At 42.7% G+C, this 21,949-nt stretch overlaps 1 protein-coding gene across 1 annotated transcript in view; it reads right to left on the minus strand.

The window, feature by feature from the left end:
- Window positions 1-21,949, minus strand: part of AVEN (apoptosis and caspase activation inhibitor) — a 156,506-nt gene that overhangs the window by 15,519 nt on the left and 119,038 nt on the right. The gene's annotated exons all lie outside the window — the stretch shown is intronic.

Genomic DNA, 21,949 nt, shown 5'->3' on the forward strand with positions numbered 1-21,949 from the left:
AGGGTGTTGGCAGGTGCCATGGAGTCCATGGGCACCACGTTGTGGACCACTGTTCCACAGCACCTGCTGGTCATTTGCTTTATTAATCAGCTGCCTGTCTTTGATCGCTGCTGCTTTTCAGTCCTTCTATTTTAGAGTATATTTGTAACTATACATTTTGATTTCACTGTAAAGTCTTGAGGGTTTTATTGAAATCAGAATACACATTTTTTTAAAAATAAACATATAATCCAGATGCTGCAAAATGACTTGAAGTAAAGTGGGCAGGTATGGGATTATAATGCCAAACTAAATCCTTGATTTTTTTTAAAGTAAAGTCTTTAAACCAGCAAAAACAAAAGGTAATATAAACATATGTCAAGCTAAATGTGAAAACAAATAGGAAAGAAAACAATCTGAATGAAAAAAGTTGCCACATGTTGGCCAATCTAACACCCAATGAGGAGAACAGAATCATTACTCACAAATAACAAGCTCATTAGTAATATTCTGAAGAGCTTCCCAATAGCACCTTGTTGACGTAGCAATATAAATTTATCACACAGACCTTAGCACACAGCGCAGAAGTCAAATACGGCCAATTAAGTCAACTACTGCAATTCCGAGCTCTAATAACCATTGGTTGATCATCTGAGCTGCTATTAGTCTTCTGAAGACGTAACGGAGGGATTTCCATCTGATAACATTTGCATTGTATCTCTGCTCTTCAAAGGACTAGTTAAGCTGGGGGAATGAGTTGATTGTATTCTCTCTGTATCTACAAATATTATATTTCACAACTGACAGCTTCTCGAACACTCAGTGAACACACAAAAAAAGGCCTGATATCCCTTCCAACAAACTACTGACAGTTTATCCCTTGAAGCAGTCAGGAACAATCAGACTGAAACGAACTGAATCAAACTGTAAATGAAACCAGACTTGATGATAAACTATCTTTTTAAATACATAAAGATTACAGTCCTCAAACTGCTCAACCCACAGTGCTACCAGTGAAATCAGTAAGAATGTCCCCAACTGAGCAGTTTGAGGATGGCACTTAAAATCACAGAATAAGTTTCTCTAATACAGCAGCAACAACTCCAATTCACAGAATCGCAATGAATGCAAGTTAGGTTAATAAGAATGTTGGTCTAACCAATTATCTTTAAAAAAAAACTCTCTTAGCTTGAAAATAATTTCCTTTTACACCATGCATACTAATAAACCATCGGACAATGCCTGTGAATGCTTTCATATTTTAAAAACTGGCAGATCATAATTCCACTCAAAAGAAATTGGAATTGAAAACAAGGCTAAATGTGCTTGGATTAAACGTTTGTAAACAGAACATTTTCTATTACTCTCTCCAAGTCAATGTAACCGCTTCTCAAAATGCAAAGATAATATTAAAAAAGAAAAGAGACGCTATCTATGTTTCATTCCAGAAATGACTAATAATAAGCTAAACAATAAACATTGTATTCCAACCTTCATTCTAGAAGCTCTGGTCAGCATACCTGAGAGTTACTCCATTTTGGCTTCCTAACAACTATGTGAGGCAGACTTGGCAGAGTATGTGTGACTGACCCTAAGTGACCTGATGAGTGTCATTTAAACCCAGGCCTCCTGGTCCAATATTCAAAGTTGTTTTTAAGCACACAAACACATGCCAGTCTGATACTACCCTGCATGAATAGGGTTGCCAACCTCCAGCAGGAGATCTCCTGCTATTACAACTGATCTCCAGCCAATAGAGATCAGTTCACCTGGAGAAAATGGTCACTTTAGCAATTGGACCCTATGGCATTGAAGTCCCTCCCCTCCCCAAACCTTGCCCTTCTCAGGCTTCACCCCCACAATCTCCAGAGATTTCCCAACATAGGGCTGGCAACCCTATGCATGAATGAAATCTATACCCATACTCTTCTGCCATCACTCTTATGCAAATTAGAGTCAATTAGAAACTTCCAATTTAGTACAAACCAAACATTTCTATTTATTTATTTAATTTAAGAAATTTATACCCCACCTTCCTGTCTCATCTCAGCCCCCAAGGTGGCTAACAATTTAAGAACATACATAATAAAAATACATCTTAAAAACCTTTAAAATCAAACAAAAACACATAATTAAAACTAAACTAAAACACAAAACAACATCAAATAGCAACTAAAACTACTGAATGACAAACTATGGTAGTGATTCTTAATGGCATCAATCCATAAATGTGAGGGCAGAGGATTTTAGGATGCCCTCATCCTCCCCACTTGCAATAGCTTCTGACAGCCACCCTGCAAGATCCCAGATTTCTTCCAGAGGCCCTTATAAAAGTGGCACACAGCAAACAGGAATCAAAGTTAACATTAAATAGTTGGTCTATGGTCACTGACAGCCAGTGCGGTGTAGTGGTTAAGAGTAGCAGACTAATCTAGAGAACTGGGTCTGATTCCCCACTCTTCCACGGGAAGCCTGCTGGATAGGGCTGTTGATTCGGTTCGTCCCAAACAAAAAAAAAAGCCTAATTTTCCCCGATTCGGCTGTTTTTTGGTTCAGGACAACCGAACTCAAAAAAGGCGGGAAACGGGGAGCCGAATTTGCCGACTTCGGGGGTTCGGCGAATAAATTCGGCAGATTCGGGGGGCCCTGTGCGCCTTCACGGGGCTTCCATGAAGGCGGGGGGGGGGGCTTTAAACAGGTCTGTGCCTCCCAGCTGGGAGGCGCAGATCTGTTCCACACACCCCCGTTTAAACAGATCTGCACCTCCCAGCTGGGGGGTCTTTAAACCCCTCTGCCCTGCCTGCACGGGCAGAGCAGAGGGGCTTGTCAACCCACCGCCCCTCTTCCCAGGACTCCCGGGAAGAGGGGGGGTCTTTAAACCCCTCTGCCAGTCCTTGGGCCAGTCACAGTTCTCTCAGAACTGTCTCAGCCCAAGCGGAGGCAGATAATGGCAAATTACCTCTGAATGTCTCTTGCCTTGAAAACCCCATGGGGTCAACATAAGTCAGCTGTGACTTGACGGCACACACACTATGGACCCTAGGCAAGAGTTTCACTGAATGTATGTGCCTATATCGTAACTGTAACCTATAGAAATAAAGTTGCCTTGTCTGGAATGCTGTTTTTAACGTTCTCATTTTATTTACTTGTGGCTTGGAGGCATTAGATGATAATGCGGGTCACTAGTGGTCAGGGACACTGAATAATGGCATGTATTCTCAGTACAAATTTGGATAGCAAACCATTCCTTGCTCATGGTCCACAATCCTGGTTTATAGGAGAAGCACACAGGCACAATTTGCCAGTCGGGATGCAATGGCAAACCATGATTGTGGAAATTATTAACTGACTCCACACAAGCTGAGAGATTTGACATTCTGTCTGAACTTTGCCATACTGTGCTAAGGTTATATTTTTCATATAAACATAAGCACCATTATGAAGGCAAGCAATAAAAAATATATCCTAAGATAAATACTGTTAGAAATAAAACTAATACAGAAAGGCACAATAAAAAAAGCTGATGCTAGGAACTGACATGATAGAGACAGTTAGAATGTTTAACAGTTGCTAGAGGAACAGGAGAAAGTTGCAGAAGTAAGTACTCCAAGAGATAATTCTGTCAAAAGAGGCACAAGATGGAAATGCAAAGTGAAATACATCTTGCCAGGAGATAAAGTGGAAATACACAGGCAACTTCATTCCAACCAGAACAGAGGCAGTACCAAATGATGGTAATGCAAATCCTCTGAGGTTACATAGCATCTAATATTACACAGTGATCAGGATAGGGCTGTGTTGCATGTGAACTAAGAGCAGCAGCAACCTTGAAGTAAAAAGGGGGACTGGCAGAAGGGATCTGTGTTATTATTACTGGCTGCTCAAGGAGTGTTACTTTTGTGCCAATAATAATGGAGTTACAGTTAAGACTACTATAGCAAGCTGTTGTGATCACCATCCAGTCCTTCTGCACACAGAGAATGACAAAGCAGTGAGCTGAGTGACAAACAAGGGAGAGGAGGGCAAAAGGAAATAACCCCCACCTCCCTCCTCGCTGCTTTGTTCTTATCACTCAGCCCTAGCACTTGATCTGAGCAAGAATACTCCTGGACCTGGTGTGAGCAGCTTTGAGAAAGTGCAGTTTCACGGTACAAAGAACAAAGTGAGAGACTGAGGGGAAAAAAAGATTTTATTTATTTGCAAAATTGATACCCTGCTGCCTTTCTGCCCTCATCAGGGCCACAAAAGAGGCTAACAAATTAAAAATATCAATTTATCTAATTCTCTACACAGCCAGATCTGTGGCTAAAATCCAAAGACTGGGTCCATGAATAGCTACAACAGATATTTCTACAAATTTGAAAACGCCCCAGGTTAGTAGGAAAAAACCACGTAATCTTAAAAAAAAAAAAAAAACCCAACAGCAGCAGCACTTCCTCCCAGTCTATTTCTTGGCTCAATTCAAGGTGCTGGTATCGACTTTTATATGGCTTGGGACAAGCATGCCCTAAGGACCGCCTACTCCTTTACAAACCTATGTAGTGTTCAACATAGACAGATAGTTACTGGAAATATAGTCATCCATGATACGCAATCTTGTGCTGTAAACTGCTGACTCTCAAAGCTTGTGGTGCCCATTTTAGTTGCCAAGGAGCAAAAATAGTAGAGCAACTGCTCTGCCAGATTTTCCAACAAAGCCTTGTTAATATGCTCTCCTAGAGAATGTAAATTAGACTGGGAGAAGCCACTTTGGCTGCCTGCAGAGATGTAATCAGTGAAATGGGTGTGAACACCGATATCTTGAACTAAAATAGCCATCATTCCAGATGCAAGGCTCTCCTTAGCAATGTCTTTCTGCAGGACAGAATCATTTCAGAAGGTATACCCCTGTGTAGTAGGTGGAAAAGTTTCCTAAGATGGTAGGTGGCAATCAATTATTCCACTTTATTACACTGGGATCTGGTACTATGGCAGTTTGATTAGACTGCCAGATATGAAGGAGGTATGGCTGTTCTGTGATCCCCATCAACTTCTTTCAAGAGGGGAGTTGCTTCTATTTGATATCAATTTCTTCAGTTTCCAAAGTTCTCAATGACAGACACTTCCTTCACAGAATGGTATTTTCAACATCCATTTTTTGGTTTTACGTTGTCTCTACTTCACTAGACCCATATGGAGATCTAATGTTACTAGATGCAGTCTGTATCTAATTCTGCCATTCAGATGAGAGCGCCATTGATATGGGAAGTATTTATTAGGTGGGATACAGAAATAACAGTTTGTACTGCTGCCTCCTTAACTATTGCTGCATAACTGGAAAAGGCCACCCAGCCTCAGACCAGGAAATACCCTGTTGCAATTTATTTCACTTGGAATCATTTTTCAGTCTGCCAATTAACTGAGGAACTAGAGAATGGTGGGTAGGTACCATTACAACCCACACACTGTGTAGCTTATTCACATCTATTATCCTCATGCAATCTCTCCCCATAGTGAGCACATATCTCTGATCCACAGCAGGGAATCTGTGAACATCCTTATCATTGGTACTTAACACACAGTGCTTGAGGTGTATAAAGTTAAACTGGACAATATAGGGAATTACCACATTTTGTATTCCCAGCGATGTATTAAGAGTTTGAAAATGTTATAAAAAACATTGCTTTAAAAGGGTTTTTGGATACCACGGCTTATAAATGGTTGGAAGACGTCTTCACAGCTAAAGGGGCCAAACAAAGTGTGAACAGTATTTTTTATAACGTTTTCAAACTCTTAATACATCGGTGGAAATACATAGAAAGTGCGAACACTATTTTTTATAACATTTTCAAACTCTTAATACATTGCTGGGAATACAAGTGCGGTAACCCCCACTAATGGCCAGTTTTAAATGAGCCTGCAGCTTAGGTGAAGCACAATGGCATTTTCTAGCATCAAGTCCATTTCTATGGTTAGAGATTGCCACCTACCAAGGGATGAGACAATCACTTCCTTTTCTAGCACATCCTCGAAGTCCTACGATAAAGCTGTATGGAGTTATAAAAACTGGAACACCTCCAATATCTTTCAAGTGAAACAGGGCCTTGGAATGCTTGTCCAGTAAGATTTTTAAAGAAAAATGAAAACCTGTATCCTAAAATTTTGTCAGCCATAGAATTCATTAGTAATCATGGCAGTAAAAGTAAAGTTTTTGGTGTCACACTTCGCGTCCTATCAATGAAACCTTAGTCAAGGAGCATTTGCAGGCCCTTCTCTCAAGCAACAGATGTGTTGTCCATGTCTGAATTTAGAAAGAATTCAGTTTCTGGGCTCCCTACCCACCAAAGCCCAAGAAGGGACATTAATGCAAGGGATAAGGGGGCACTATATACACTCTGCTCATAGTATGCCATCCCAAGCTGATCCTTTGATGGGTTGCCCCATCACTGAAAGCACGCATCTACATCAAAGGTAAGGAGGAGAGTTAAGAATGGGAATACTAGGAAGACGAGCCCAAGACCCATTCCTGAGCTCACGATGCAGAGAGGGTCATAGTATTATCTGAACAGACATTTGGATTATCCACTGACTGAGAGACAGTGGAATACAACAAACAACACATCCAATACTTGTGCTTGGAAACAGTACCAAAGATGAAAGATGTTACATTCTTTTCTTTCCCACTTTCCTCTGTCAATGACATATTACAGTGTTGTATGACTTTTTACAAATTATTATTGAAATGGGCACTTAATTCTCTTTGAAGAGACAGTTTGGAACTCACTTATACTTCAAGAGTGAATGTTCAGACGTAGATAGTGGAAGTGAATACATCACCATCCTTACATATCCAATAAGCTTCTTTGTCAGTTACTAGCAGCTCACAGCCAACAAGTCTCTCTCTTACTGGCACCTTTTAGAAGACCACCTAAAAATACACATTTATATCACGTGCTAGAGGGCAACACATGCCATATAATCTTCAGTTACTTTGCTCTGATCCTCACACAGTGTATGTTCAATGGGAGGGGGCACAGCATTAAAATTTAAACAATCAGGCCCTTGAAATTCTGTAATAAAATTTAAACATAACACAGGCTGTTAAATATAACACAGGATGGAAACAGCATGATCAAACACCAACCAATAACCTGAAGAAGAATAGGAACAGGAGGGGGGAGGGGGGAGGGGGGAGGGGAGAGGGAGAGGGAGAGGGAGAGAGAGAGAGAGAGAGAGAGAACGAACACAAACCCAGGAGGGAGGTAATGAGGCTGAAGTTCATGACAAGCCAAGCTTTATTTGTGCTGCTTGATGGTGCATACTACCTATTCCAAAGGAAATAATCCCTGCGTTTATGCTGAAGGTTTCTCATCAATATTTATTTTCAAGGCATAAATGAGACTTGACAAAAGAAATATAGTAATGTTAGCTGTGACTCGTGAGCCTGGTGTCTCAACGAGTTCAGTCATGTCTGAAGTCTTTTATATTGATGGCATCGGCAGTGCTTGAAGTCCTATATATAAATCCTTTATGAATAATTAACAGAGGTGTTGGCCTAAAATACCTGAGTAGTTTGATGTTGGGGATCTGATGTTTCACAGTGATGCTCCATTGCCCTGCATTTGCAAGGCACGCCACTACACTAGGCATACTGTGCTGCAGACCTTAGATTTACAGCAGCATCAAATTGGGGAAGGGGAAACAAGAATCTAATTTTAACACTCCTGAGGTGTTGGTAAATGATTTAAACATTAACGCTACAGTGTCCAATGAAATATCGTTAATCACGCAAAGGTTTATAAGTTTATGTGCAAGAGATTTTTATATACATCTACATTTCTGTTTCCCACTGTGGGAAATAGACATCTGCAGATATCTGAAGCCATGGATCAGGGCCATTTACCCAAAATAGTTTTTTTCTGCAAACTTGCCCCCCATCCCAAGTTTGTAGATAAATCTGAAGTGTTTAAAAAAAAATCACTGGGGGGTTTAAATTTCCATCAAATTACCATTGGTAACCTGGAGAAGGGCCAGGTGGTGGCTACTGCTGCAGCGGCCCCTGGAGACTGGCAGTGGCTGCAGCCCCCAGCCTCTGGAATGGGCTGTTTTTCTACTTGGGCTGAGGTCTAGCAAAGTGTGTGCTTTACACTGTGATCTTCCATATCTGCAGCTACAAAGTGACAAGGGCGGGCAGTATCCAGACATTTCCTTTCTATCTAACATATCTGAATTCCACATCATCCATGATCTGACTTCCCCTATCTTCTTTCCTAATCCATAATCAAAGGTGTGGAAGATTCTTTACCCTTTGGGATGCTAGAACAGCGCTATCATCATGAGGCAGATCCTTTCAGAAAAACTCCTGTGCTACTTATATGCTGTTCTGCCTTAAATGAGGGACAGAAACTGAGGCTTCCGGTGCAGACGCTGGGCTGATTGCCACGTCCTCCCAGGGGCTCCTGGGGAGAATCCAAGTTTGCGTGTAATTTGGGGTGTTTTACCGCACCCCAATCCAGCCCTTGCAAGTGGGCTGAGAAGCAGGAATTCCCTGCAGCCATATATGCGGTTTGATCTCCTGAATACTCCGAAGAAGCTTTATTAAGTCCCCCGGAGTTTCAGACGTTTGATCCCGTGGGCACGAAGGGATTGAAATCGCCAGCGCGCAACTTCGGCTTTAGAATCTACCCTCCAGCACCTTATAAACATCATAAGGACTACATCAAGATTAAAGCCTCACCTCCAGACGCCCAAGTGAGTAGATAAGAATCCTTCGCTTTTCACTGGCGTTATCGAATAACAGGGGGTTGAAGAAAACATTCCTGGTAACCGTTTCCCTCCCTTAATTGAACTGGATGATTTTGCTGCATGAGATCCATCAGACAAAGCAGCAGGAGCCTTATCAAACTGATCAACTTAAACTAAAACAACGAGCTTGAATGATTGACGTAAGATCTGCCAATCCGAAGCGTTCTTAAAGGAAGGGGAGGGAGAAACCTTTGAGAATTTGCTTGGGGTAAAAAAGGTCCTCCAGCCACGTTTTACAACAAAGAGGATTTCTTGACCGGAAGACTCTGTGCTTCATTCAATATCCCTCTCTATTGTTCTACAAGCAAATCAACAGGAAGAAGGTCGTAGGACCGGAAATTCGTCTTACTCGTGATACACCAAAACCATTCCTGAAGGTAACAACCATAGAGAAGAGACGATAGAAGGTCCGCGATGAGGCAACTCCTGGAATACTTCCTGGTTCTGCCGATCTAGAGCGTCTGGTAAAACTCGTTGGTATTTTCAACTTTAAAAAGTTATTTTAAGCTTAAATACTCACTTCTTCAACCCGAAAAAGATATTAAGCTGGTCAATGAAATATTCTCTATCAACTACATGTAATGGACTCCTGCTAGATGACCATCAATTTTTTAACTAAGTTACATATGTAAATGTCTGGAACCTCTCCCTGATCTGGCTAAATTCATAGCCCTGCCCTTATGAAATTAAAGGAAACTTTACAGAATTTAACCATGGGAAAAAAAGTACAGGACATGCTTGCTAAACATTCTGAGGCGACAATTAAACAAGTAAAACAGATATCAACACAGATGGCTCAACTGATTTCAATGATGATGACTCTTGACCAATCATCACAGGTATGTAATCAGAAGTTGGATCTGGTTACAGAAGATATAAAAGTCATGAAAATTCAAATGATGGCCACAAATACAGACATACAAGTAATGGATTCTTCTGTCCAAAAAGTCATGGAAGAATACAAGGATACAAAGAAGAAGACAGAAGTCCAAGAAGGTAACCAGTTGGTGACAAAGAGATCAGACATACAAGAAATGGACTTTTCATCTAAAAAAGTCATGGAAGGACGTGTGGATATAAGGAAGAAGAGAGCAGGTCAAGGAACACAGATTGAAGCCATGATGGAAATGAAGCCCAGAAATAATTATTTTTGGACACGCACCCTGTCTGAGGAAATGAGAGAGCTTAAAGAAATCCTGTTCCCATACCTGACTGACTTATTTCAGTTGCAGAAGGAAGTATTAGACCATGGTTAAAGGACTGATTTAAATATGATTGCTGGATTGGAAGGCTTTGACAGTGTGGATGGGTGGCATGGCTATTAACGATGTAGTGGAATTAAGATTTAGACATCATTTTGGGATTATGTAAACAAGTCCTCCTTATATAGACTATCAATTGATATAAAAGTATACTGGAATATGTGATTATTACTTTAAGGAAAATGTTGGAATGTACTAAGGATATTGGTTTCTTCTCCTTTTTTTATAAGGGGTGGACTTGTGATATGGATCTGGGATATGATTTACACTGAAATAAGATCGATTAAACAGGAAATATCCCTAAAATATTGGAGAGGATGTTGTTTAATATGATTAAATTTATGTTATACTGGCTGCAATCTTATGCAGCCAAATGGAAAGGGACAAAGGTTTCAGAATAAAGGGATTAAATCATTTAAATGTTAGAACTGGTGGAGTTGGAGAAACTAGGGAAAAGGGGAGAATTGAAGGAATCATTGTGATAATGTATAAGATCTGGGAAAAACGGAAGGTTACTTTTTACTCTGATCCAGAATGTAAAATTTTATATAACATGAAACTTTAGAATGAGATTAATACTAGGATCAGAATATGTTAACGAAGGATAATAACACTTCATTAAGAGGTAGATGGAGGTGATGGGGAAGTCGATTTATTTTTTATGTTTAATGGTAATCAAGACAACAATTAATGTAATTGTGATTGTGATATTATTTTTACATTGTTGTTAAAATTATGAAGAATCTCAATGAGGATTCACTTGAATTAGAGGTAAACAAGTCTAATTTAAAACAGGGGGTTGCTGAGTGCTTTCCTCGCAAGAGAACACAGCATAACCTGGTTCCCTTTCCTGAATTTTTCCTCAGAGCTGTTCAGGAGGAATGGAGTAACCCTGCCTCTAATAGGCAGACTCCACCGTCTATCAAAAAGCTTTACACTCTTGCCCCTCATGCAATGAACCTCTTAAAGGTTCCCCTGGTGGATGCTTCCGTGGTGGATTTACAAGCCCCGGGTCTTGTTCCCGAGGATGGACTGGGATCTCTTAGAGATCAACTTGACAGGAAGGCTGAAAGTCTCACTAGGAAAGCACATGAGAATGCGGCCTTGGCCATACAGGCCAGTGCCACGACATCTATATTTGCCAGGGCTTCCTTTCTGTGGGTCAAAAAATTGATTCAATTAGTGTCCCCTGAGCAGCAAAGAATTTTGGGTGGCCTAGAGAGGGTCCAAGCAGCTATTACCTTGATGGCTGATGCCTCGTTGGACGCTATGACGTTCACAGCCCGATCTATGGCCTCTGTTACATCAGTCAGGAGGGCCCTGTGGCTTAGGGCCTGGCCTGCCGATTTCAAGGCTAAAACTAATTTGATGGCCTATCCCATCCAAGAGGGTCGGCTGTTTGGGGACAAGCTAGATAAAATTCTAGTTGAAACAAAAGACAAAAAACACGTTCTCCCAAAGCAGTTTAAGAAGGAGCCCAGAAATTCCTCTTTTCAGTCCTTTCGTGCTTCCAGACCCCAATCTAAATTCCGCTCTGACCTTAGAAGAGGCTCCTGGAATGCTTCCAGGCCCTTTCGCAGGGGAGGTAGGTTCTCTAGGCCTCAAGGGCAGCATCCTCGGTCAGACAGGGGAGACAAGTTTCCAAAACCTAACCCTCAGTGACTCTGATCAGGTTCCGGTGGGGGGAAGACTTCTGTTTTTCAGTTCCAGATGGACTGCCTCCAGACCGGACCGATGGGTATCCCAAGTCATCAACGAGGGATACAGACTGGAGTTCACTTCCTTCCCGAAGGATCGTTTTCTAAGGTCTCCAGTCCCCGTTAATAGAAAAACTCAACAGAACTGTAAGAGCTATCCAACACCTTTTAGCTATTCACGCTATAGAGCAGGTCCCCGCTCTCGAGAGGTGCCAGGGAGTATATTCCATATTCTTCACAGTCCCCAAAAAGAACGGGGACTGGAGGGCCATCCTGGACTTAAAATATCTGAACAGAAGGATGGCTCGGAAGCATTTTCGCATGGAAACTGTAAAATCAATCTTGGACTCCCTACTCCCGGGCACCTTCATGACGGCGGTGGACCTGACGGAAGCATACCTTCACATTCCCATTCACAGCTCCCACAGACGCTTCCTTCGTTTCACATTCAGACAGTCCCATTTTCAGTTCAAGGCCCTCCCCTTTGGGTTGGGTCCTGCTCCCCGGGTTTTCTCCAAAATTCTTATTACTCTCATCGCCATGCTCAGACAGGAGGGCATCCAGGTACATCCGTACCTGGACGACATCTTGATCTGTGCTCCGACAGAATCTCTATCCAAACTACACACAGCTCGAGTTATTCGGGTTCTTCAAGAACACGGATTTCTCATAAATTTTGCCAAGAGCTCTCTGCTCCCGTCACAGTCTATGGTTCACCTGGGGGTTCACATAGACTCGGCCCAGAATGCTATCTCTCTGTCCCAGGAACAGGTTCAGAAACTAAGGAAGGCTGCTTCTTCCACAGCCAGTTCCAAGAGGGCCAGGCTCATGTTTCTGGCTCACCTTCTTGGGTTAATGATTTCAGCAATCGGAATCACCCCCTGGGCGCGTTTCCACTCCAGGCCCTTGGAGCTCCAGATCCATCCTTTCCAGAAGGACATCGCCAGAAAAAGGGACAAACCAATCTCTTTATCCTTAGAAACTCGGAAGAGTCTTCTATGGTGGTCGGATCCACAGAACCTGATAAGGCAGACCCCTTACATACACGCAGAACCGATTCAATTGATAACAGATGCCAGTCTCCAAGGATGGGGAGCCACTCTGTTATCCCACACAACTCAAGCCAAATGGACGACCAGAGAATCTGCCCTACATATCAACATTTTGGAATTGAGGGCAGTAAAGTTGGCTCTCAAGGCCTTTGCCCCCCTCCTCAGAGGTTTGCATGTATTAGTAAGAACGGACAATACTGCAACCAAAGCGTATCTGAACAAGCAGGGGGGTTCCCGATCTGCTCCCCTTCATCGGGAGGCAGTACAAATTTTTTCATGGGCGCAAACCAATCTGAAATCAATTCGAGCCGAACACATCAGAGGAATTCAGAACGTGTTGGCGGACAACCTAAGCAGGCAGTTCGCCGACGAAGGCGAATGGTCCTTGGACCCTACAACCTTCTTGCTTGTTACAGATACCTTCGGTTTGCCCCTGGTAGATTTATTTGCCACCGCGGAAAACCGTCAAGTGGACAGGTTTTTCTCTTGCTTTTTTCACCCAGAAGCGGAAGGCTTAGACACACTGTTAAGCCCATGGCCTCGGGGTCTGCTTTACGCATTCCCTCCCCTTCCTATTCTTCCAAAAGTCCTGAGAAAGATCAGACAGGAACAGGCCGAAGTTATTCTGATAGCACCCTTTTGGCCTCGTCGTCCCTGGTTCACCTTCCTTCGCCAAATGTCGGTTCAGGAACCGTTCCCCATACCATCTCAATGGGGAACTCTACATCAGGGCCATCTAGTGCATGCAGATCCCCAGTGGTTCTCCTTGACCACGTGGCGATTGAGAGGGGAACCCTTTTTGACAGAGGCTATTCCAGTGAAGTGGTAGACACTATCTTGGAGGCTCACAGGCCCTCGACTAGACGTATTTATAACACATCATGGAAGGCCTTTGTCCGTTGGGCAAAACGTAAGAAAACAGATCCTATGCATCCAGGTACACAGGGAATTCTTCAGTTCCTGCAGGAAGGAGTAAATCAGAAGCTTTCTGCTTCCACCTTGAGGAGACAAGTAGCAGCTATTGCTACCGTGGTCCCAGAGTTGGAAGGAGTCTCCACTTCCAAGAACCATCACATTCTCTCCTTCCTTAAAGGGGTTAGACAAACCCAACCCCCAGTTTTACACAGGTTTCCTTCTTGGAACCTTAATCTTGTGCTTAATGCTCTTACAAAGGCTCCATTCGAGCCTCTTCGTAAGGTGCACCTGAAGTTCCTTCTTATGAAGGTTCTATTTTTAGTTGCCATTACTTCCGCCAGACGTATCTCTGAACTCAGAGCCCTTTCCATAAGAAAGGGACTTTGTACTTTTCACAAAGACAAGGTAGTCTTGATCCCAGATCCTACCTTCCTACCTAAGGTGAACTCATTCTTTCACAGATCGCAAGAAATAAATTTACCTTCCTTTTGTCCAAGCCCCTCAAATCCTAGGGAACAAGTCTGGCACACCTTGGACGTACGTAGGACTCTGCGTATTTTTATTGACAGAACCAAGGAATTCCGCCTTTCAGACTTCATGTTCATAGGGGTTAGTAATCCCAGTAAGGAGAATGTCGGCAGCGTCTATCAGTCGCTCTCTTAGAAGGTGCATTAGTCAGGCGTATGAGTCCACGGGTATCCCTGTCCCAGAAGGCATCACAGCGCACTCTTTGCGCAGCGCAGCCGCATCGGCGGCATTTGACCGTCAAGCGCCCGTAGAAGAAATTTGCAGAGCCGGAACCTGGGCTTCGGTTTCTACCTTTACGAAGCACTACAGGATAAATACCTGGTCTTCTGCTCAGGCTGCCTTTGGTCGCAGGGTTCTGCAGAATGTAGTTGAATAGAGTGCTCTACCCACCCTAATGGGAGCTCTGGTAGGTCCCACAAATTCAAGACGCCGTAGCCTCAGTAGGAGAATGGAGCATTGTTTACTCACCGTGAATGCTCCTTCTCTCCTGAGGCGAAGGCGTCTTGGCCCACCCGTTCTATTGGTTGTTATTATTCGGAATTATTGGCAGTTTTTTCCATTACGACTTAACCTGTTGGGTCACTGTATGGCTTGTTGTTACATGTTCTTTGTTAAAGGAGTGTTTATTCCTATATTAGTAGCTTTGACAGTTTGAACTGAGAGTTTGCAGGCTATTTCCCGCCAAGGGAAGACAGGAAGTCTGAAAGTTCTTAGTCCTGCCTACCCGGATGATGGAGGGAAATAACCCACAAATCCAAGACGCCTTCGCCTCAGGAGAGAAGGAGCATTCACGGTGAGTAAACAATGCTCCATTTTCACCTACTCTTTCTCAGACCTAAAAGGAAGGAACATTTTGATTTAATGGTCGACTGATGATGATAATTTTCTGACCTCTGAACTGCAGCTTAAAAGCACCAATAAACTGAAGCATCCAAACCGTAATTGTCATGACTCTGGCATCCTGTCACCTGGCAATTTAGCATTTTCCTGGGAATGGGGACACTCAGCAGATGATGTTCATAACAAACAAGCTTTTGCTATCGATTCAGGTTGTTGGCTATTTAACTTGGTCTACTGCTCTTAGAACGAAAGATGTGACAGGCATGCTCATTAGCTGGCTAGTAAATGGGACTTTCCCAGGCTATGTTGGGTCTCAAATTTCGTTAAGCTCTTTAAAGCCAATAACCATTTAAAAATAGCTATTGTGAAGAGTGGAGGACTCTGGAGCATTTCTGCTCATTAAAAAAATACCTGGAAGCCTTTTAGTGTTTTAGCGAGCTGCTTACCTCATACACTGTGCCGTTTGCTGTTGATTGTCCTGTATTCCGAAGTATTACTTTAAAAATACATGAATCCTTGGTTTTATTTACTGCACGGAATAGTGGTATCAATTCATGGTTAGTAGTTTCCATATGTCTCTTGTATTTTGAGGCTTAGGAAGAAGTGCTAAGCATTGTATTATTAGCACAGCTTAAGGCCTTCAAATGTTCCTCTTCTTTTCTAAGGATGTTTAACGCAAAGTTCTGAGTCATTTACCAGTTCTGGACTTGCACTGGATTTAGCTTCTGCTGTGAGTCATAAGGAATCAGATGTATGTGAGGAGAGTATTGAGGACAAGTTTTGGCTTTAAAAAAAATCACACAGCAATAAAGTCTGAGTGAGTTCGGGCAGCTGAACAATATCTTAATCTGCCTTTCTGCAACTCATTGCTGAAATAGAGAGTTGGAAGGGGCCTCACAGACTATCTAACCCAACCCCCTACTCAGTGCAAGAAATCCAGAAGTGGAATCCAGATGTCTCTTCAATATTTGTTTAAAGAACTTCTATAAGGCAGAGACCTAAACTGTTCATATCCTTAGGAAGTTTTAACTGAAATCTATCATCTTATAACTTTAAACAATAGAACTAGTATTTCCTTCTAAGCAGAAAAGTACAAATCGTTGACCTCTTCTATGTGACAGCCCTCCAAGAATGTGACTGTGTCCCCCCCCCCCTCAGTCTTCTCTTCTCCAGGACATATGTAATTGCTTCACACTTTCTTCAGAGGGCTTTACAAGACACCTGCTCATCTTTGTTGCACCTCTCTGAACCAGTGTTCAAACAATGAAGGAAAAGACAAAGGAGACCTGAATGAATCTATAAACCCCACCCGCTGACTGAAATTTAGTCCCTTTTTCTGCTCATAAGCTACACCCTTTGTCTCTGTTCCTACAGGGTGCTGTTAAAGTTAGTCATATAGCATACAGTGAGCCATTTACCCACAGCAGTAACCCTCCTCCCCTTGGTTCTGAATATGCTTGAGAGAGGTGTGATACTGAAAAGGAGACAAGCACCAATCCTGGGCTCACCACTCTCAGGGAAGATATATCAACTGAAATATGGGGTGGATGGAACAAGCCTTTTGAGAGTGCCACGGATAAGACTGACAACAACATGAACACAAATAACTATAAAGATAAAAGACACAAAAAATAGATGGATGAAAAACCAAGTACATAGACTCTCAGCCCATTCCTAACCTTGAGGGCTGAAAGTCCTTAGGAGGAGTGCAAGGACCCATGCTGGTGTCTTTTCCACTTGCGCCAGCACCAGTGCCCCTTGTGCCAGCAAGACTGGCACAGACGCCAGCATTGGGCCTCTAACACCTTCCTCCCTGTGATGCTGTGGCAGTGCTACCCTGAGACGCTGACTCAGCCTCTCACCGGTGTCCTGACAGCATACTTCTGTGCATCATCTTCCCAGGGTGGGGGCATTCCCAGGGTGTTCCTGGGGCAGTCCAGGGGAGAAGCTGCCTTTAGGCGGCCTCGTAAGCCCTTTCAGGCCAGAAACGCCCCCTTTGCCCTTACTTTGATGTACGCCACCTTTTTAGGTGGCGTATCCCCATGGAACCCTATAGAGCAGTTCCATGGGGTTCGAGGGTAAGGGCAGCATTTTGGCTTTGGTGGGGGAGTGAATCATCCTTTGGAAGTGGTGCAGTGGCGCCGCCTCCAGCCACTGTCTCAGCCCTTCCCTTCAGTAATGGGCTGCCCGTGTAATAATTATAGGCAGTGCCTATTTTATATAAACTTGAAATCTTTGTAAGAGTTTTGAAGTTATTTTCTAATTATATTTTTTATAACTGTAAGTCCCTTCAAGATCTTTGGTTGGAAGGAGCATGGAAATGAAGAAATAAATTCATACCACTTAAATGCATACAAAACAAAACCTTTACAAGGTAGTAAATATGTCTCTGTGCACTCTTTTGTTGTATGGTTCAGAATATATCTGTTTTCGTGCAATGATCATGGGTTTTCTTCATACCTTTTCAGGTCAAGGATTCACATCAAGGATTCATTCTCTTTTCCTTCTGTTGGACCTCTATGCGCTACTCTCCATCTCATAACTACTTGAAAAATAAGAAAAGTAAAGGGAAAATAGGGAACTCTGTTCCAACTTGTTGCTTTTATAATCCCCCTCTCATCCCATTATAAACAGGTTGTCTGAAATAGTCTGAAGATGTTGAAATTATACTTCCGCTAGCATTTTATAATAGGATTATTGATAGTAAACCCAAGTTTGTAAAAATTTAACGTCCTTTTAAAATTATGATTTCTAAGCTATTTACCTAATCCCTCCAGAGAGCTTAGTGTTTCATATGAGTTTGGACTTCCTTTTGCTCATCTTTCTGTGTCATCTCTGTTTAGGAGCAAACATCTGTGAATTCTATTTTAAACCGTGCATTTTCTTTAGATGTAAAGATATGGTGGGGGGTTTTCCTTATTGCTTTTGCATTCATGGTCTGTCACTGAAAGCTGCTCCTGGGCATTTCCATTACCTACCTACCTACCTTTCCTTCCTTCCTTCCTTTTAACATTTATTAGCTACCTTGAGGAACTCCAGGCGGCTTATGATGTAAATAAAACAGGGAGGGGCCCCTACCCTCTCAACTCAACTTGATGGTGGTGTGTCCTGCTCTCCCCTGCTTGCAGTGCTGCTTCTTCCGCCTGCCTGGCTCACATGGCAGCGATGGGCCGTGGTGGCTCATGCTCCTTCCCCTGATTGCCTGTAGCACTTCTGCCAACCTGGCTCATGCAGTGGCAGCTCCTGTTCCTCATCCCCCATCCTCATCCCACCCAACTGGGGGGTGCTGCTATCAGATAGCACATGATCCATATAAGCAAGAAACAAAGAGGAACCCAGAGTCAAATAAGTACAGGAGTGCCTTCAGAATAAACTGTAGAAAAACAGTTCCAAAAAATATTTGCCTTCATTTCAGCCAAAGAGCTACATGGAAGACACATGATTTAAAAAACAAAACAAAAAAACAAGCCATGAATTTTTATAGTACAAGCCCACCCTAACATTGTGTTCTTAATGGTAGATGAGGGAGAAAAGAGAGCCAGCATGGTGTAGTGGTTAAAAGCGGTGATTTGGAACGGTGGTGTCTGATCTGGAGAACCGGGTTTGATTCCCCACTACTCCACATCAGCTGCGGAGGCTAATCTGGTGAACAGGATTGGTTTCCCCACTCCTACACATGAAGCCAGCTGGGTGACCTTGGGCTAGTCACACTCTCTCAGCCCCACCTACAGTGAGGGAAAAAAGTATTTGATCCCCTGCTGGATTTGCCCGTTTGCCCTCTGACGAAGAAATGACCAGTCCATAATTTTAATGGTAGGTTTATTGTAGCTGTGAGAGACAGAATAACAACAGGAAAACCCTCAGAAACCCAGAAGACAAAAGTCAGAGATTGATGTGCATTATAATGAGTGAAATAAGTATTTGATCCCTTTGCAAAAGATGACTTAGTACTTGGTGGCAAAACCCTTGTTGGCAATTACAGAGGTCAGACGTTTCTTGTAGGTGGCCACCAGGTTTGCACACATCTCAGGAGGTATTTTGTCCCACTCCTCTTTGCAGATCCTCTCCAAGTCAGTAAGATTTCAAGGCTGATGTGTAGCTACTCGAACCTTCAGCTCCCTCCACAGATTTTCGATGGGATTAAGGTCTGGAGACTGGCTAGGCCACTCCAGGACCTTAATGTGCTTCTTCTTGAGCCACTCCTTTGTTGCCTTGGCAGTGTTTTGGGTCATTGTCATGCTGGAATACCCATCCTCGACCCATTTTCAATGCCCTGGCTGAGGGAAGGAGGTGCTCACCCAAGATTTGACGATACATGGTCCCATCCATCGTCCCTTCGATGTGGTGAAGGTATCCTGTCCCCTTAGCAGAAAAACACCCCCAAAGCATAATATGTCCCCCTCCATTTTTGACGGTGGGGATGGTGTTCTTGGGGTCATAGGCAGCATTCCTCCTCCTCCAAACATGGCAAGTTGAGTTGATGCCAAAGAGCTCGATTTTGGTCTCATCTAACCAACACTTTCACCCAGTTCTCTGAGACATTCAGATGTGCATTGGCAAACTGCAGACGGGCCTGTACATGTGCTGTCTTGAGCAAGGGGACCTTGCGGGCTCTGCAAGATCTCAGTCCTTCACGGCGTAGTGTGTTACAAACTGTTTTCATGGGGACTATGGTCGCAGCTGCCCTGAGATCATTGACAAGTTCCCCCCGTGTAGTTCTGGGCTGCTTCATCACCGTTCTCATGATTATTGCAACCCCACGAGATGAGATCTTGCATGGAGCCCCAGAGCGAGGGAGGTTGACAGTTAGGGTTGTCACCTTCTCACCAAGCTGCTTGGCAATAGTCTTGTAGCCCAGTCCAGCCTTGTGCAGGTCTACAATCTTGTCCCTGACATCCTTGGACAACTCTTTGGTCTTGGTCATGGTGGCTAGTTTGGAATCTGATGGAATGATTGCTTCTGTCGACAGCAGAACCCTAACCCTAACCCTAATCTGGCTGGTTGATAGGGGATCAAATACTTATTTCACTCATTATAATGCACATCAATCTCTGACTTTTGTCTTCTGGGTTTCTGGGGTTTTTCCTGTTGTTATTCTGTCTCTCACAGCTACAATAAACCTACCATTAAAATTATGGACTGGTCATTTCTTCGTCAGAGGGCAAACGGGCAAATTCAGCAGGGGATCAAATACTTTTTTCCCTCACTGTACCTCACAGGGTGTCTGTTGTGAAGAGGGGAGGAAAAGGGAATCAGAGCACTGTACATTTTTAATCACTGTAGTATCTAACTGAATTTTTCTCACCCTTTCATTACTTCCCTAAACCCTTGCATAATGCTACATCATAAACAATGGTTAAATCTATCAAATGCTTTTGTCACTTTCAAAGAACTGACCAGCACTTCTAAATATAATTTCTGGGGCTATGAACCCTTATCTCGCTTTTCTCCTTTTATTTATGTTTCAGAGGGATACTTCCAAAATCCTAGTCACAGCATATTCAAGAGTAATTTAAACCTCTATGTAGGATATAAAGATAATTTAATAAGCTAGTTTCAAACACAGATAAGGAAAGGCCCTCATCTTGACTAGCACATAAGCCATAAACAAAATGGAAATTCATACTGTGATTGAAACATCACTTTTCACATATATACTGAAAAAATGGGGGAACTTAAATGAGGTCTTTTCTCATGTATTGACAATTAATTTAGACAAAATCTCTCTCATACCCTATTCTGCTGTTAACATAGTTATTCAGTTTCAGTCACCTTTATTGGCATGATAATAATAATAATAATAAGAATGCATACAAACAGTTATTCTTGCTTTCAGACTGCTTGTTCTTCACTGTGTTGAACATGCACTACCAGACACAGCAAGCTCCATCAGTCACTGGTATAATCCACTGGAGGCAGCCTTTTGAGACCTCTCAAAGCTTCCAAGTGGGAAAGAGCCGCTTTTGAATGAAGATTTAATTACTGTTTCAAACCTACTACAATCTTGAATTTCTCACTTCCTGGTGTTTCTTACAAAATTCTATTTAATTTATTTCACCTGCAGTCTTTACACAGGCCTCTTGAGAACACCCTACTTGAAACCATGAGAACATACTTCCAACTGAAATGGGGAGAGGTCAACTCTACCTACCACAAAGAGCCTTAACACTGTTGCTTCTAGCCTGATTAAAACACAAATGCTGAGGTACACTGTTGCAACTTGCAGAACTGCTTTTCATTACCACATATCTAGCTGCCAGTTATTGCATACAGTAACATGGTGGAGAAATCAACAATGTACATGAGCATCTGAGGGGGGGGAAACCCTAAGATACAAAGCTCAAATATTCTGAATGCAATAATAAAGTAGTAGCACATAATTTTGTGTGAATAATTTAGGGCCCCATTAGCTGGTGACTCCAAAACTTTACAGTGAGTGGTATCCTTATCCTCTACCAAGCTCGCTTATTTTCACCTGGTACCCCAAAACCACTATTTCTGTTTTACCTTCCCTTTCTTGCCTGCCAAACACCTAGTAATTTTTTCATATATCCCACTCTATTTATAGTAATTCACTGTTAGTGCTTGCTTTGGAGATGCTTTTAAGCTGAAATTAGGTTCTGTCCTCTCTTCACACTTCTCATATGGCTGACACATACACCGTTCACACATCTCTTTCATATTCCAGGCAGCAGACTCCTGGTTTTAGGACTGCTATATACAGATCTTGAAGAAGAAGAAATAATTGTGTACAGTAGTGAAATGTTTAGGAAACATCACTACGTGCATCGTAGGAGCATCAGGATTGCATAAATATGTCTGCTAGATAAAGCAGCAGCTGAACGGATAGAGCAACAAAGACCCAGAGTGGAAGGGTACACTCCCCACATTA

This window comes from Euleptes europaea, chromosome 6 (genome assembly GCF_029931775.1).
Source record: "Euleptes europaea isolate rEulEur1 chromosome 6, rEulEur1.hap1, whole genome shotgun sequence".
NCBI lineage: Eukaryota > Metazoa > Chordata > Lepidosauria > Squamata > Sphaerodactylidae > Euleptes > Euleptes europaea.